The sequence below is a fragment of the Giraffa tippelskirchi genome, chromosome 4, assembly GCF_054371585.1.
Source record: "Giraffa tippelskirchi isolate mGirTip1 chromosome 4, T2T-mGirTip1v1.2.pri, whole genome shotgun sequence".
NCBI lineage: Eukaryota > Metazoa > Chordata > Mammalia > Artiodactyla > Giraffidae > Giraffa > Giraffa tippelskirchi.
The window spans coordinates 157612156-157631557 of NC_137278.1; the positions used below are offsets into that span (position 1 = coordinate 157612156).

General features: G+C 40.9%; 1 protein-coding gene across 4 annotated transcripts in view; it reads left to right on the top strand.

Annotated features, from left to right (window-relative positions):
- Positions 1-19402, top strand: part of TESPA1 (thymocyte expressed, positive selection associated 1) — a 276752-nt gene that overhangs the window by 178245 nt on the left and 79105 nt on the right. For all 4 annotated transcript variants that reach the window (XR_014083399.1, XM_081595311.1, XM_081595310.1 and 1 more), the window contains exon 2: positions 225-393. The gene's annotated coding sequence lies outside the window, so the exon portion shown is untranslated. The remainder of the gene's footprint in view (positions 1-224; positions 394-19402) is intronic.

The following is a 19402-nucleotide window of genomic DNA, read 5'->3' on the forward strand; positions in this document are numbered from 1 at the left end:
CTATTCAACATCTTTTAATAACCTATAATGGAAAATAATCTGAAAAAGAATATATATACATATATGTGTGTATATATGTATATGTATAACTATATCACTTTGCTGTACACCTGAAACTAACACAACTCTATAAATCAACTACAACAAAAAAATAAATGAAGAACTTACTGTACTTTATAAACTATAAATTCATCACAAACTTTGGATGACTGTTACTTTGGCAGATATCGTTGGCTGCCTACTCGATCTTCGCTCCCATTTCCCTGGTTCCCCATCATGTGAGTCGCCTCAAGGGACACAGAGGAGGAAATACAAGGGACTAGTCACTCTTCCAGCTCGGGATGAGTAAACCGTCCAGTTCAAGCCAAAGAAACATAAAAGGTGTTCTGCCAGGTAGGTTCCTGGATAATTTTTTTTTACTCATTAAAAGAGAAAAAGAAAAAGAAAGTAAAGCAGAGCATTGTACCCCACTGACACCCCATTGCCTTCTAGATTTTGGGTGCCAGCCATCCTTTGATCACCCTATTAATAGCAGCAAAGTTTTGATGAAGATGGACCACATGCCAGACACTTCCATTATTGGAGATTAGAGAAGGAGTAGGCCACAGGGGACAGTGGTTCATTAGTATCAAGGAAAGGATCATTATTTGTGTATACCTAAAACCTTATAGCGTTCAGTAGATGGCTAAGCATAAAAATAAAGAACAAGTTTTGCATATGCTTCAGGGGAAAGAATCACAACTTGTTGAGGCAGAAGTTTTCAAATCTGCCTGAAGAATAGAAGGTCTCCATATTAAAGCACTTAGAAAAGGAGAATCTATACTGCCTTTGAGAGGACAAATGTAAATTTGTTTTTCTAGTCCTTACTTAAATGCTTCTCCAGAAGTTTCTCACTTATTTTCCCCTCAAAAAAATGTAGATAGGAAGTAGTTTATGTCTTGTAAAATAAATGTGGACAGGATAGGAAGTCGTTTATGTCTTATGAAACAAACTCTATAAAAGCTCCACAAAGCAAATCAATAGCAAAGCTTTCTGGAGAGTAGTTCAGTCAGCTGGCATGGTAATCTCAAGGGATCGCCCACCACATTCTCTCCCTCTGCCTAGGCCTTGGAAGGCAAGCCCCTCTCTCCAGGGAATGAGTTTAGAAACTGGGAACATTGAGAAGAGGGCCTTTGGTGACATGCTTCAGAGTATTCTTCCCATGGCTCACTCATTTGTAGAGGATAATTTCCACTTTTTCTTTAATATTATATTGATCTTAATTTCCCTAAGTCTTCAGGAGGTGGCTTTAGGAGGAAGATATTCAAGAGTAGAAGAGATTGTAGCCTGTGACACATATACATGCCCTCTGATATCAATCTGGAGAACAGCATCAGGTTGTATCCATGAGTCCATGAAATGAGAGATGCTGCATTGTAAAACTGAAATGAGCGGGGAAGAGAACATAATCCTGAGGAATAATATCTAGGAGGATGATTGAAGAAGGATGTGAAGTAATCTCCTCTGCCTTCGTTTCATATATGTCCTAGAGGGAAAAAAGAAGCATTTTAGAGGGAAAAAGTCTGGCACTTCAGTGATGCTATTGGTTTGATCAGCTCACACACTAAACTCTGCCATCCAGGACAGAAAAGAGGTAACTGTACCAGAAGAATCATGTACCAGGCAGTACTCAGAGCTGATAGTAGGATAGCTCATATCCATTGCTTATCTTTCAGAGTTATTATGAGGGTAAAATAAATAGAAAAAGAGAAATTATTGCATCACTGAAAAATGTATTTGAGTGGAACTAAACATTAACCCTACCATTCATTCAACAAAAATTATTGAGCATCTAATAGATAGCAAATACTATAAAAGTGACTGGTAATATCATACACTGTTGCTAGTTGTTGCTGTATACTAATTAACATAGATCATAAGAAGCCATCTCTTGTATGCTTAGAGATCAAAATGTAATATGAATATCATGGCTACAAGTGAGCAGGTTGTTTGGAAGCTGATAGGTGATTGGAAATAGTACCACCATCTTTTCTTTGAACCTCAGACATTTTCCCTGATCAAACTAGCCGTCCATCCCAAATATAAAGATTGTCCCTGACCACCTAGAAAAACATCCTTCCCCTTCTCTGGAAAAATTCACAATGATTATCAGACTAGTCTTCTTTGGTTTGGAAGAACAAAGATTCATTCCCCCACCATCTCTATTTTCTAATATGGAAACTGAAGCATTGGAAAATGGTGTGTATACAACCAACATCACCAATTGTTGTCAACAGAATTTTTTTAAATTAGAAGGCTATGTCAGAGTAATTACATATACACAGGTCTGTCTCATTTTAAGGAAGCCCCAACATATAATTACTCTTAAGAAAAGAAAAAAAGAGGAAAATAAGGAAGCCTGGCTTTAGAAGAGTATGCATTTAAAAAATTTTCCCAATATGTTAGTCACTCAAGTGACAAATTAACTGCCACTTATTAAAAACAGATATTTGGCTTACAGAACTACAGTGCGCTGGTGCCTGAATAGGGAATATCTGTGAGGAGAGCTGTCCTTGGAGACTCAAGGCATTGGCAAGGGAGAAACTCCTGGCTATAAAGAGGTTATATGTCCTCTGGACCAGAATCACCGGCTTCCAGCTATTATCTATCTTTAAAAACCTATTGTCTAGCCCCAGGGATTCAACAAGTTGTCTATTTCTCAGCTCTGGGTACAATTCAAATGCAAAAGTGGAGTCTGAAGAATTAATAGTGTAAGCCCCAAGTGAGGCAGCAGCCTTCCCCAAAGAACAAATTATTGAGGAATTACCTTATTAATTGCATGGCTGCCTCCTTGAGCCAACATGAATATGCAGGTGAGACTAAGCCCCCACAATCCTCTCTGCTGGGAACTAGAAGAGAACCACCAAGCTCGATGTCTTATCTTCTTCATTTCCAGCAGAAACTTCCGTTGCTCACACGCCCTATACCTTAAAGAATCAGCCAGGATGAAAGAGTGAGGCAAGGAGAAAGATGACTAAGTCTCCAGCCAAGACTCAGAGTTTAGAGCTGAATTCTGACTGAAGATCTTAACCACACACATTAGTGCCTTGAGGAGGCTTGGTGTTGTATGTGCAAGCTCAGAAGTGTCTGACTCTTTGCGACCCTATCGACTATAGCCCACCAAGCTCCTCTGTCCATGAGATTTTTCAGGCAAGAATACCGGAGTGGGTTGCCATTCTCTTCTTCAGGGGATCTTCCTGACCCAGGGACCAAACCTATGTCCCCTGCATCTCCTGCATTGCAGGTGGATTCTTTACCTCTTGAGCTACTGGGTCTTCCCAAGAAGGCTTGGAGTGAATAGCTTATAAGCCAGACCCATTCAAGGATTACATCCATGATACTGAGTATTACTTTTGCCAAATAAGAAGGCCTATGAACTTTAAAGTGCAGGCCATAAGTGGTGACATGAAGGTAGGACAAAATAAAGTTCACAGACTCTCTATTTAACCGAAAAACTCTCTTGCTGAGTATGAGCATCATTTACTACACTTGGCATTGGCATTGGTGCCATTGGAGGTGAGGATAAGACATGGTTATGAAGAGTTTAAATGAAGAAGTGAAAGAATTTTAAAACTGATCTTTCCATACATCTCTACCTTCTTAGATGTCTACTTAATACATGCCCATGTAGGGGTCTCCTTTTCCTTTCTTGGAATTCAGGACTATAAATAGTGTTCCCTCTTAAAATTTGGAAAATTCTTCCTAATATCTGAACCTCTCCATTCTCCCATTCAGTTTTTGTTCCTTGCATCTATGTTATCACTAGAACTTAACCATTAAATCAGTAAAATTTAATTGAATAGTTAATGAACTTACATGTAATGAATTTTACATGTAATGTAAAATCGCAAAAACCAAGTCTTGGTTCTACCACCAATAGGCCATATACCTCTGGGCGATAATAAGTGCAGAGTCTCAGTTCCCTAATCTGAAAAATGGGAATGAAATATCCTGGTAATCAGTATTGTGAGGCTCACGCTAAATGAAGTTATGAGGGTAAGCTTCTTGAACAATAACTAGCACATAGTATTTCGTTCCTAGGTGTCAATCACTGAACTAGGCTTATTGGATATACCCCAATACCACTGTCTACAGAGCTTTCCTCGTGGCTTAACAGGTAAAGAATCCTCCTGCAAAGAAGACACAAGAGACAAGGGTTCAATCCCTGGGTCAAGAAGATCCCCCGAAGCAGGAAAATGGCAACCCGCTCCAGTATTCTTCCCTGGAAAAATCCATGACAGAAGAGCCTGGAGGGCTACAGTCCATGGGGTTGCAAAGAGTCAGACATGACTGACTGACTAACAATTCACTTCAAACTTCAGTTAATAGTAGCTAGGCTAATAGCACAGAGGAGATTTGACTGAGTACAGATATGTACAGGAGTGCAAATAGCCCAGAGGACAGACCTGAAGTTTCCTCAGAGAAAAGATCAAACTGTTTTCTTCGGTGCAGCCTCTACCCAGCCACGCCAACCATTCAGACTCTAACAGCTCCTGAGAAAGGGGGTTGGAGGTGGTGGGAGGGGGCAGGGAACCTACAGAAGAGGGTGGGGGTGGTGACCTCAGGCCGGCTGTCGAGTATTCCAGCACCTGCCAGGGATGCCCCAGGGACGCCAGGTCTGCCCTGCTGGGGCCCAGCTGCCACCCGGGCCCTCCTGACATTTGACAATGGGCGGTTGAGAGGTCAGGAGGGAATAGGGCAGGCATGACAATGAGATTCCGATGCTATAGAAAGAGGAACAATTGGGGCAGAGGGAGAGAGAAGCCAAGTGTTTTGGAGCTGTGCAGGATTGGGGGTGGGGAAAGGGGAGACACATGTGAGGACACAATTAGAATGACTGGAATTTTATGGGGGTGTCAGGGAATAAGGAGGAGAGAGACTGTCCTTGATTATTCTGTTCAGAACAGAAAAGGTCAGCCTGGCCAGGGAACAGGCTCCCTTGCTCCTGACCTTGGGGTTGGACTGTCAGTAACACTGATCTGCTCTGCCACACGAGCTGGATCTTGTCTCCAGATCAGTCATTTATTCTTCTGTCCACTCAATGAGTATATATTAAACCCTTGCCATATATCAAGCTCTTTGCAAGGTACTAGGGACAGAGTTTTGTAATTTATCTTCCTACTATTGATGAACCAACAGTCTTCAGTGGAGACGGATTTAGGAGCACAGGAGCATAGCAGTTAGATGCTCTGTAGAGATGGGAAGAGAACACCTCTGGGGCATGAGCAGAAGAGCTATTAGCTCACAGAGCAGGGGAACCTCATCCAGCCTGGGAGATGAGTGTGTGTTGGGAGCAGGATCAAAAAAGGACAAGTGACATTCGAGCTGCATCTTGAGATGTAAGTAGGAGTTTGGCAGGTGAAAGGCCAAGGGAAGGCAGGGGAGCTGGAAGATCATTCTACAGAGAGAGAATGAGTTAGTTAGGAATCAACTAGGAAAATACCTGCCAAAATAAGGCCTTGGAGTTTCCAGAGGCTTAGACTGATGCCAAGGGTAGGTTATTCAGGTGATTTCAAGGCTCAGACCAAAAATTCCAGTTTGAGAATTCTCTGGTGAGCTGTTACTTCCCTTGTGTTCACAAGAAACAGCATCCCCCTTGTCTCTAATCTACTCATCTCTTTCTTGTGTACAAAAATACACTATGGATGCTGGTAGAAGACTTCTTCAGCAATATATTTAGGAAAAAAATGTTCCTTTGTCTCTATTCCTATTTGCTGATAAGAGATTAGACATCTAGTGCAACAAACGCTGACTTGGGTCTTTAGAGAAAACCAGTTAAACCTTGCATACACTGCAAATGATGAAAAGTGAAAGTCCCTCACTTGTGTCCAACTCTTTGTGACTCCATGGACTATACAGTCAACAGAATTCTCCAGGGAAGAATACTGGAGTGGGTAACCATTCCCTTCTCCAGGGAATCTTCCCAATCCAAACCCAGGTCTCCCACACTGCAGGTGGATTCTTTACCAGCTGAGCCACCAGGGAAGCCCAAGAATACTGGAGTGGGTAGCCTTTCCCTTCTCCAGTGGATCTTTCCAACCCCAGAATCGAACCAGGGTCTCCTACATTGCAGGCAACTTCTTTACCAGCTGAGCTAACAGGCCCCCCAGATTTAGGCTTAAGGGAAGGGAGAGATGTGCTGTGGGTGAAAAGCAACTTGGTGGGGCTACCACTGACGATGAGGAAAGAAACCAGTGTTGCTGGAATGCAAAGAGCTGAAAGAGACATCTTCTTTCCCTTCAATGCTTAAACCTTGGAGCTGTTTAGGGTCCAGAGATGAATATTACTTTCTTCTCAAATGAAAAGTCTAAGTCAGCCACTGCCTAGAGTTTTGTTGTGATGAATTCTGAGGAAGGTCCAGGGTCAGTAGGAAAGACAGTCCTGCTTGATTAATGATGTCCATCCAGGCAGGCGTGGAGGAAATGGTAGAAATCACTGCACCTATTTTTCATCCCCATGTGAAAACCCACAATTTTAGATGGAAAAAAGTAATAACTGAAAGTGATAGAGACATGTCTCTTTAGAGAGATAGATAAATTTTCCTATCCATTGTACAGCACCTAAGCATATGAGGCCATTTATATTTAAATTAATTACACTTCAATAAATTTAAAAATTTAGTACCAAGCTCAGTTCTGTGCTTTGAGGTGACCTAGATAGGTGGGATGGGGTGGTGGGGGTGGGACGAAGGTCCAAGAGGGAAGAGATATATGTATACATATAACTAATTCGCTTCACTGTATAGCAGAAACTAACACAAAATCATAAAGCAACAATACCCCCAATAAAATAAATAAATAATATAGTTCCTTATAAAATGTGCACCAGCCACATTTTAAGTGCTTGATATCATAGAACCTTTCCATCATTGCAGACGGTTCTACTGGACAGCACTGGTAGAGAGTGATGGATAAAAATGCAAGCTCAGGTGCCAAACTGTTTGGATTAAATCTCAGATCTGTCACTTGCTTGTTATGTGACCCAGTGGAGCTTCTTTACCCCTCTGTGTGTCAGATTTTCATCTGTAAAATGCAATGCTAGCACCAATTTCATAGTACCGTACTAAGAATCACATTATTTCATATATGTAGAAACTAAAGGACATTGCCAGGCACCTGGTTAGCATTCAATCATTACTGGCTGTTGTGATTATCTTCTGCCCATGTTTATGTGGCAATCTAGGAGCAGAAATGGCTAGAAAGTTCTTGACCCCCAATCTAACTCTATCCACTGAGCCTGCTCTCAACACTGAGAATTATTTCACATTCAGAGCACCCTCTCCCTGCCACTCCAGGCCCCTTATTTCTGTGCAGTGGAATCTCCCATCCTGGGAACCCAGGGCATTGCCCCTTGCTTATCTCTCGCTCCCTTTTGCTTTGCCTGATGCCCGCTTTCCCTGGGAATCCAGGCTGCTGAGAACAACTGCAGCTGCTATCCCTGTTTGCAGCTGCTGCTCAGAAACAGGGCAGCAGGGTTCAGTGGTGCTCCCTCTCAGGACTGCTTTTTTTTCCCACTTATTCTTGAAAATTCTGTTGGACTGTGCCAACTGTGGGCATGGTGTCAGCTGCCCCCTGTGTGTCCCTGATGCTTCTGCTTAGGGACCCTTTGTACTCAGGCTCCAGCTGAGTCACACACTCCAGACTGCAAGCCAGTAATTCCTTCTGATGGCTTCAGTCATTTTCCAATACTACTTGTACCCACCATGAGTCCCTTTTCCTCATTTCTCTGCCTCTTCTTTGATGTCTCTTTCAATTGCGTGCATGCTATTCTTTCAGTCGTGATCAACTCTTTGCAACCCTATGGTCTGTAGCCCTCCAGGCTCCTCCACCCATGGGATTTTCCAGGCAAAAACACTAGAGTGTGTTGCCCTGCCCTCTTCCAGGGGATTTTCTCAACCCGGGGATCAAACCTGTATCTCTTATGTCTCCTGCATTGACAGGTGGGTAATTCACCACTAGCACCTCCTTAGAAGTCCCTCTTTCAACTAACCCAATGGAGTTCTCACTCACATGGGAGGAAATGATGTTGATGATGACAATGACAACACCAAAGTACTACTTATTGACCACTGATAATGCACAGGCCTCATGATACATGTATAGTAATCATTATATTTAATGTCTCAAAATCCTATAAGATATTTTCATCGTTTTGTTGATAAAGGTTTTAAAGTCCTAGGAATTCATAAATCGTGTCCAAAGTCAATGACAATACATGGTAACCCAAGCATTCACATAGAGCTTGTCCAGATCACAAACCCAAAGCAAATCAAGAGAACTCAATGGTTCTATGAGCCAGAGAAATTGATCTGTCCACTCATTGGTAAAGCATTTTTTGTTTGCGGTACCTTGTCATTAAAGAATATATATCCAGTGACCAAATGAAAGCCTTCATGTTAAGGGAAAGTCTTCTGGTGGATGGGGTGACTTGGGAGACCTATAGTCTTTGTTATTTTCTAAAACAATTTATGGTGGTGATATTTCTATTGCTCTGAAGACAGATAACCAGTGATGATCTTTGATGAGGCTTGCTGGGAGCACACTGGTGCCCAGCCTTTTGTGGGGCAGTAATCAATATACGAGGCTCCTGCCTGAAACACAACAGAGGCAGCAGCTGCCTATTTCATAAAGTGTACCTACCGCCCCCCCTCCCATGGAGCCCCCAGGTCCTCTGAGACAATATCTAAAATATTTGAAATGTTGTCCCACTTGAAGAAGTTGTACCCATGCTCCTTTTATCTTGCCTTTATTCTGTTCTTTTAGTGTTCCTCTCTCTCCTTCCCTTGTCTCTCAGTCTCAGCCTTTACATTGGATCTTTTTCTGTTCCTCTGGTTTTATTTGTTTCTAAAACTCTACTCCTTCAACAGCTTCTATTTGTCTTTGTATTTAACTCCATATTATTTCACCCAGCCTGTCTGGCTTTGGCTAAATAAATTTTTGATAGTCAACATTTCATTCTGTTGAGTAGCATAGTGGACATTGGGGAGACTCATGAAATGTTTCCAGTCTTTTTCATTCATACATATATTAGAGCAAAAATCACTCTGACAAGTCATCACTCCCTTCTTATGAACTGAGTTGACTTGAACATCATCTGAACCTCCTTTCAGTCATCTGTAAAATGGAAAAAACTTTTTCCCAAAGTTGTATGAATTCATGGGAAGGTAAAATTAACTTTGCAATTCCAGCACATGTTCAAGTGCTCTGAAAAAAAAATTGCTCTATCTTCCCCTTACTGTGTGGAAAGGAATACACTGGGAGCTGTTACTATAGAAAAAGGATAAAACAGCCTCTCTTCTCTAGCTTATCTTCTCTTCTTAGAGGGGACACAGATGGAAATAGTAACTAAACTTCTAGCATCAACTATTACGACTCCCTAAATTTCAAAAAGAAGGAGGCAATAATATAAATAAACATATAAGTAAATGAATTTTTAAAAGTGATGATAATTATTGTATTATAGGATTATTCAATAAAGACTTTAGTGAGGACAAATTTCAATTAGGCTGTGAAGGATAAATACAATTTGAGCAAGTGAAGATGGAGGAGAGAGCACTCCAGAGAAAGGCACTGCGAGGAACAAAGGCAAGGGAGCAATTTCACTTCATGTTGATTGGAGGAACAGTAACCTAGAGAGGCCTCTCTAATGTACAGTGAAATGAAAGTCGCTTAGTCGTGTCTGACTCTCTGCAACCACATGGACTATACAGTCCATGGAATCTCCAGGCCAGAATACTGGAGTGAGTAGCCTTTCCCTTCTCCAGGAGATCTTCCTAACCCAGGGATCGAACCCAGGTCTCCCACATTGCAAGCGGATTCTTTACCAGCTGAGCCACAAGGGAAGCCTGTATATATATATATATATATATATATATATATATATATATATATATATATTTAGCGATATATAAATGTAGACCAAGACCAATTATGGTGCTTGAGTTTTAAATGTTATGCTGAAAAGTTTGGACTTCATTCCACAGTAGTGGAAGAATCAGTGCAGGGTTTTGACCAAAGAAATGGCATGGTCCGTGGCTTTACCTTAAGATGGCCAATCAATCAGGATGGATTCACGAAGAAAGAAACATTGCATGCAAAAAGATGGGAAGTTTGAAAGAACACTATGACATTTGTCCGGACAGGGAGAATCTGAGGACCTTATGCAGGGCAGTGATGGTGTGCACCCCTCGGGGGAAGAGGAAGAAGAAGGAAGGGAGACCGTGAACACGTGCACTGCTGCGTTGATCTCTGGATCTCTGACTGTCCCGATGGGCCTTCTTGGAGCTCTGACTCTCTCAGATTCTGTGTCTTTCCCTACCCATCTTTACTTCCTTTTCCTTGTGGAAACCCAGACACTGAGGGCCAATGCCCTTTCTAAGAGTATTTGCCAGCAGTGAGGGGGAGGTCAAGGTTCTTTCTTCCAGAGCTTCTGTTCAGGTGAGAAGACAGCTTGCCTGGGAGCTGCTTGGAGACAGGGAGACTTTAGAACCAACTTTCAAGCCTGTCCCGTTAGCCAAACCTCTCCCAGAGCTTGTCTCCTCTCCTCCTCCAGCACTAAACAGTGCTGAATCCCCCTGGTCCTCCATCTGTCTGCATGTGTCCTAGATCTCCCTGGGCAGGGATTAGGTAATTGTGCCATTCCCATCAGCATGCCCAGGGGTCTGGCAGGAGGGAAGCTGCCGGCTGGCAGCAGTGGGCTGAGCAGGAGCCAGGGGAGCGTCTGCTCCAGGAGTCCCCTGAGCAGCTTGCGGCAGTGCCTGGCCCTCTGCAGGGCAGCCACGTGTCCGCCTGCCCTGGATCTGCCTTGGCTCAGAGGCCAGCTCTCAGAGGAGAAGACAGCACTTACCTTTATCCGGCTGCCTCTCCAGTTCCAGCCCAGTGAGGAACACGAGACCCTCCCCAGCTTCCTTCCTGCCTCTGGCCTCCTCCTCCTCCTCTCTCCCAAGCCTAACCTTCTAGCTCAGTTAGTAACATGATGTTAATAAAGGAAAGAAATCAGGCTACAGACTTGCCAAAAATCAAAAAATTCCATAGAGTGTTTCCATTTAACTTTACGAGTACATTCAAATATGTGTGTGTGTGTGTGAATGTGTGTGTGCCCATTTTCAGTAGGTACCAATATGTGTATGTTAAATATACATACCTTTGTAGGTGGGGATAGATTAGGAATTTGGGATTAACATATATCACTTCAGTTCAGTCGCTCAGTCGTGTCCAACTCTTTGCGACCCCATGAATCACAGCACACTAGGCCTCCCTGTACATCACCAACTCTCGGAGTTTACCCAAACTCATGTCCATCGAGTCAGTGATGCCATCCAACCATCTCATCCTCTGTCATCCCCTTCTCCTCCTGCCCCCAATCCTTCCCAGCATCAGGGTCTTTCCCAATGTGTCAGCTCTTCGCATGAGGTGGCCAAAATATTGGAGTTTCAGCTTCAACATCAGTCCTTCCAATGAACACCCAGGACTGATCTCCTTTAGGATGGAGTGGTTGGATCTCCTTGCAGCCCAAGGGACTCTCAAGAGTCTTCTCCAACACCACAGTTCAAAAGCATTAATTCTTCGGCACTCAGCCTTCTTCACAGTCCAACTCTCACATCCATACATGACTACTGAAAAACCATAGCCTTGACTAGATGGACCTTTGTTGGCAAAGTAATGTCTCTGCTTTTTAATATGCTATCTAGGTTGGTCATAACTTTCCTTCCAAGGAGTAAGCATCTTTTTTTTTTTTAATAAATTCATTTATTTTAGTTGGGGGCTAATTACTTTATAATATTGTAATAGTTTTTGCCATACATTGACATGAATCAGCCATGGGTTTACATGTGTTCCCCTTCCTGGACCCCCCACCCACCTCCCTCCCCATCCCATCCCTCTGGGTCATCCCATTGCCCCAGCCCTGAGCATTTGTCTCATGCATCGAACATGGAATGGTGTTCTGTTTCACATATGATAATATACATGTTTCAATGCTATTCTCCCAGAACGTCCCACCCTCACCTTCTCCCTCAGAGTCCATAAGATTGTTCTATGCATCTGTGTCTCTTATGCTGTCTTGCATATAGGGTTATCGTTACCATCTTTCAAATTCCATATATATGCATTAGTATACTGTATTGGTGTTTTTCTTTCTGGCTTACTTCACTCTGTATAATGGGCTCCAGTTTCATCCATCTCAATAGAACCGATTCAAATGTATTTTTTAATGGCTGAGTAATATTCCATTATGTATATGTACCACAGCTTCCTTATCCATTCATCTGCTGATGGACATCTAGCTAGCATCTTTTAATTTCATGGCTGCAATCACCATCTGCAGTGATTTTGGAGCCCAAAAAAATAAAGTCTACCACTGTTTCCCCATCTATTTCCCATGAAGTAATGTGACCAGGTGCCATGATCTTAGTTTTCTGAACGTTGAGCTTTAAGCCAATTTTTCCCTCTCCTCTTTCACTTTCATCAAGAGGCTCTTTAGTTCTTCACTTCCTGCCATAAGGGTGGTGTCATCTGCATATCTGAGGTTATTGATATTTCTCCTGGCAATCTTGATTCCAGCTTGTGCTTCCTCCAGCCCAGCGTTTCTCATGATGTCCTCTGCATATAAGTTAAATAAGCAGGGTGACAATATACAGCCTTGACGTACTCCTTTTCCTATTTGGAACCAGTCTGTTGTTCCATGTCCAGTTCTAACTGTTGCTTCCTGACCTGCGTACAGGTTTCTCAAGAGGCAGGTCAGGTGGTCTGGTATGCCCATTTCCTTCAGAATTTTCCACAGTTTATTGTGATCCACACAGCCAAAGGCTTTGGCATAGTCAATAAAGCAGAAATAAATGTTTTTCTGGAACTTTCTTGCTTTTTCAATGACCCACTGGATGTTGGCAATTTGATCTCTGGTTTCTCTGCCTTTTCTAAAACCAGCTTGAACATCTGTAAGTTCACAGTTCACGTATACACTACTGTATATAAAATAGATAAGCAGCAAGAACCTACTGTATAGCACAGGGGACTATATTCAATATCTTCTAATCACTTATAATGGAAAAGAATATGTGTGTGTATATAGATAAATATATACATATAAAACTGAATCACTTCACTGTATACCTGAAATTAACACAACATTGTAAATCAACTATACTTCAATTAAAAAATATATATACACATATATACACATACCTTCAAATATATGCACACATATAAATCTTGGTATGCTTGTATAAATATAGATATATTAATATGTGCCTGTACCTACAGCACACATACACACACACACAACACACCAAAAACTAGGAATATAGTAAGTGGCATGGAGAAACAAGCTTCATATGAAATATTTTTCATCTGTCACCTACAACTTGAATTATTCATATGGATAACAGAGAATATGCTATATTTGCAATCAAGTAAACAACATAATCAACATCTTCCTTATCGTTTCTCACTTAAGGGGAGGGGCAGGAGGAAGAGCACACTTCTAGTAATAACACGATTTCTCAATTTGACCTTTGATAAGTTTACTTAGCTCAATGTAGATTATGAGCCTTTTAGTTGCTAAACATGGTGCAGTGGTTGTCGCTAGAGAATTAAGTTCATTGCCTAGAAAATTACAGTCTAAATTGAAAGGCACCCAGTTCCTTAAGATAACTGACTAGTAATTATTAAACCACACACAGCACATCCTTGATTTTAAGGTTTTGTGGTCCACTCTTGCTTCATGTATTAGCTTTTATTCAATCATCATTCACTCATTTTTTTTTTCAAAATATGTGTAATCTGTCAGAGAAAAGGGACATTTGCTGCTCATGAAATTATTAAGATGAGAGAAACTCTAAGTATATAATGGTACAACCATCTCATCTTACAGATGAGAAAACAAAACTCAGTTTATGTAACTTGCCATGGAATCATATTTATTTATACATTTCTACATAGGTTTTGATAATATCTGGAACCCTCCTTCAAATGGTTTATTTTGAAGACTGGTTAATATTGAGAACTTAACTTTGTGAATTTTGCCTGATTTAGATGCCCACTAAACAGCAATTTCCTCTTCCTTTCCTTGAGTCTTTAGCCATTATTTTCTAAAAATTTCTTCAGATCACATTTAGCAAGTTAATTCATTTACTTACACACATATGAGGTATTGACCAAACATTTTATTTTCTTGTCCATGATGACAGACTTAATGGGATTCCTTTGATTTTATGATAAACTACCTCCCTGTGTACTACACATCTGAACCTGACCTTGGGCACAATTTGTTTTGCTTGATGTAATATTTGGAGTAATTCATTTTACCCATTTTAGCAGGGTGTGAAGCTTTGAAAGGGTTAATTAATTTAACCAAGGTTATTCAACCAGTAAGTTATACAGAATTGTTGTAATAATCCATTAACCTCATCCCAGAAAATGTTTTATTTAACCACAAATAAAGTGGACTTTACTCATCTAAAACAAGCAAACAAAACATTGTAACAGATAGCCTCTGACTTAACTTCTAACTAATTGCTTGACCTAGCTAATCAGTATATGTCTCTGAAAAATCAGCCTTCTCCTCTGTTAAACAGTATCTATGATACCTGATGTTGAAGCTGAAACTCCGATACTTTGGCTGCCTGATGGGAAGAGCTGACTCATTTGAAAAAACCCTGATGCAGGGAAAGATTGAGGGCAGGAGGAGAAGGGGACGACAGAGGATGAGATGGTTGGATGGCATCTCCGACTCAATGGACATGGGTTTGGGTGGACTCCGGGAGTTGGTGATGGACAGGGAGGCCTGGCGTGCTGCAATTCATGGGGTTGCAAAGAGTTGGACATGACTTAGCGACTGAACTGACTGATACTGTTGAGACTTGAACTTATTGCCTCACATTGCTGTTAATATTGAGTGATAACTGGGTAGAATGCTTTATTAATTCATACTCTGTCAAACTATAAACTTACAAAGCATGGTCATATATTCATTTGTCTGTTCCCAGCACTTTGCTTAGTGCCTGCCCCATAAGAAGTGCTCAGTAACAATTTGCAAAACTGAATTAAAAAGAAATATATGGTACTAAGTATTTGTGAGATAATAGGAGTTCTTTCCTACATAGTCTTAGGTCAGATGACAGCAAAAGCTACCACTAGCCTTCTTTGAGCTCCATGCCAGTTTCTAGGAAAAAAGAAAAACACAGTGCTTCCTATTTCCCAAATTCAGGAAATTTGCCATTGAGGATTCTGTTTAGGGTGTCTCCATGAAGAATAAGAAAATAACATATTCCAACATACAGTTCAGTTCAGTTTAGTCGCTCAGTGGTGTCCAACTCTTAGTGACCCCATGAACTGCAGCACGCCTGGCCTCCCTGTCTATCACCAACTCCCGGAGTCTACCCAAACCCATGTCCATTGAGTTGGTGTTGCCATCCAACCATCTCATCCTCTGTCATCCCCTTCTCCTCCTGCCCTCAATCTCTCCCAGCATCAGGGTCTTTTCAAATGAGTCAGCTCTTTGCATTAGGTGGCCAAAGTATTGGAGTTTCAGCTTCAACATCAGTCCTTCCAATGAACAACCAGGACTGATCTCCTTTAGGATGGACTGGTTGTATCTCCAACTTTCACATCTGTACATGACCACTGGAAAAACCATAGCCTTGACTAGGTGGACCTTTGTTGACAAAGTAGTGTCTCTGCTTTTTAATATGCTGTCTAGGTTGGTCATAACTTTCCTTCCAAGGAGTAAGTGTCTTTTAATTTCATGGCTGCAGTCACCATCTGCAGTGATTTTGGAGCCCAGAAAAATAAAGTCTGACACTGTTTCCACTGTTTCCCATCTATTTGCCATGAAGTGATGGGACGGGATGCCATGATTTTAGTTTTCTGAATGTTGAGCTTTAAGCCAACTTTTTCCCTCTCCTCTTTCACTTTCATCAAGAGGCTCTTTAGTTCTTCTTCACTTCCTGCCATAAGGGTGGTGTCATCTGCATATCTGAGGTTATTGATATTTTTCCCTGCAATCTTGATGGCAGCTTGTGCTTCTTCCAGCCCAGCGTTTCTCATGATGTCCTCTGCATCTAAGTTAAATAAGCAGGGTGACAATATACAGCCTTGACATACTCCTTTCCGGATTTGGAACCAGTCTATTGTTCCATGTCCAGTTCTAACTGTTGCTTCCTGACCTGCATACAAGTTTCTCAGGAGGCAGGTCAGGTGGTCTGGTATTCCCATCTCTTTCAGAATTTTGCACAGTTTATTGTGATCCACACAGTCAAAGCCTTTGGCATAGTCAATAAAGCAGAAATAGATGTTTTTCTGGAGCTCTCTTGCTTTTTCGATGATCCAGCGGATGTTGGCAGTTTGATCTCTGGTTCCTCTGCCTTTTGTAAAACCAGCTTGAACATCTGGAAGTTCATGGTTCACGTATTGCTGAAGCCTGGCTTGGAGAATTTTGAGCATCACTTTAGTAGCGTGTGAGATGCATACAGAGTACTAGTCAAAAGGCTTGGATTTTTATATCAGCCCTAGTAAATGATTAACTGTATAAATTCAAAGGATCTTCTCTGCTCTTTCATTCTCAATTTCCTTATCTCTTCCCATCCACTCCTAATAATAAAACTAACAATAATAGGGACTTCCCTGGTGGTCCAGTGGTTAAGACTTCACTTTCCAATGCAGGGGGTAAGGGTTTGATCCCTGGTCAGGGAGCTAAAATCCCACATACCTCTTGGCCAGAAAACCAAAACGTGAAACAGAAGCAACACTGTAACAAATTCAATAAAGACTTAAAAAAATAAAAATAATAGTAGATTACGCCCCTTGTGCCAGAACCGATATAATCACTTCACTGGCATTATCATCACTTCTAATTCTCATATCAACTCTATGGATTTGGTGGGATTTTTGTGCCCTTTATTTCAAGAAGGAAATTGAGACAGAGATGGTAAATAAATTGCCTCATTAGCTTTGAATTCAGCCAGTTAGCTTCAAACCCAAGTCTGTCTGATTCAACTCTCTTAACCTAAACTCTGTGGATACCCTAAGTAAGCCTGCTGTAATCACCATCAGCACTCCCCAGTCATATATTAGAGACAAAGAGAAAAGTCAGTGTACAGTTAATCATAAAATGATGAATAGTAACATGGATGGTAATAAATGCCACTTACTAAATACTATGTACTGTGGACATATTACCTCAATTAATTCCTCAGAATGACCCTGAGAAAGAAATGACCCTATTATTGCCATTAAATTTGAAGGAAATGAGGCTTTGCAGGGTTAATCAATTTAATAAAGGTTATTCAACGAGAAGGAAATGGCAACCCACTCCAGCATTCTTGACAGAGGAGCCTGGCGGGCTACAGTCCATGGGGTCGCAAAGAGCTGGACACAACTGAGCAACTAACACACTGCATTCAACTAGTAAGTTAATAGTTAAATAGCACCTATTAGATCCTGAAGCCAATGCTTGCAATTAATGCATGAAGCTGTACACTGAAGATAGCTTGGTGCATTAATAGACAGAAAAAAAATCATCTTGAAGGTAGTCTGCTCCTCTTGCAAATGATTTCATTTTTTTAATACCTGTAATTTCTTGCTAAAAGTTTTTTCTAAAATTTTAAAGGTATGTAAGCTGACCAGCCATGAAATGGATTTAAGCTGTCAGAAAGATGAAAAGTTTCAATAAACGAAGCATTGATCTGTGAGCTAGCCTATATCTACATAGTCTACATAGGCAGCATACAATTGAAAGTTGATCATTTTTCAGTGGAGAGTCTTTTCTCAGGTTCTATTTCAGAGCTTGGGTATGGGCCAGCCCGGGTCATAGATATAACAGGGTGCCATAGGTCATAAGGACAATTTGAGAAGTATCAAAAAAAAAAAAAAAATCCCTCCTCTTCCACCAGCTCTAACCTTGTGTAGGTATGACGTCCTTATGTACCTACCAGCCAACCAGCCAAACAACCAAACCTTTTGAATAAATCATCTAGTTCAAATCCTGGCTCTACCATTCACTAGCAGTGTGAGCTTGAACAGGTTACTCGATGCCTTTGTTTACAATTTGTAAAATGAGGGTGATAATCATGTCTCCCTTATAGGGATTGTTTTATATTAAATGAATATTGTACAAATCACCTAGAAAAGTGACAGTACGTATTAAGCATTCTTAACAACTAGATGTGATTATCATTGATATCTGTCAATTTATTTGTATTCCTCTAGAATATTCTTTGCTAAATATTCTCTTAACAAGCATAAAATGACAGACCATTTTATAAGACTATCTTGCACTAGTGCATGGGTGCTCAGTCGCGACTGACTCTTTGCATCCCCAAGGATTTGTAGCCTGCCAGGCTCCTCTGTCCATGGAATTTTCCAGTCAAGATTACTGGAGTGGATTGCCACTTCCTACTCCAGGGGATCTTCCCAACCCAGGGATTGAACCCACGTCTCTTGCATCTCCTGCATTGGCAGTTGGATCCTTTACCACTACACAACTTGGGAAGCCCATCAAATGACATGTACATTATTATTCACTTAATATTGCAAAAGATTGGAAAAATCCAAATTTTGTGATTTAATATCGCAATTATGGTTTTTGCCATGAAATGTTAACCAGCTATAACAAGAAATTGAGACTTTTACGACATATGAAAGATACATGATATGCTACCAATAATAGAAAAAAAAAAAGAGGATAAACTAACTTAATATTTGTACCTAATGTACCTAATATCTGCTTACGTATTCATAAAAGATCTCTGGTAACTAGTAAACTAAAAATTAAAAATTGATTTCTAGTTGGAGAGTGAGTACTGGACAGATGGAGATTGGGGGTGGGAGGATGACTTTCATTCTATTTTGTTTCTTAAATATTTTAAACCATTTCTCTCCCTTGATTAACCAATAATATTTGATTAAAGTTCATTTTTATCATCATCATCATTATTATTTCTTTGTCATCAGCACATTATGCATGTAAGAAGGGACCCTGGAAAATTTTAACTAGAGAAATCTGAAAGAAAAAAATCTTGAGAAGGAGCTGTTAAGAGGCAGTTGCCAAAAAACATGCCTTATAATTTTTTGAAGAGTTGGTAGGCCCAGCTAAATTTTGGATAATAGCTCATCTTCCTGTGGTCAACCTCTCTGTACATCATCTAAGTTATCTCTTCGATGGCTTAGAATGCTCAAAGCCATAGATTTCTGTAAATGAGGAGATTTGTTTTTCTCAATTGCAGGTGGTTGATTATGTGAGTGGCAGAGTGCATCTAGGCTTCTAACTACTTGGTTTAGACCTTTCAAATCTTCTGGAAAGATCAGTTGAAATATGGGATGTATAAATCCTCCAGATGGGCCAGCAATCCTGCTATTGCTCATAGGAT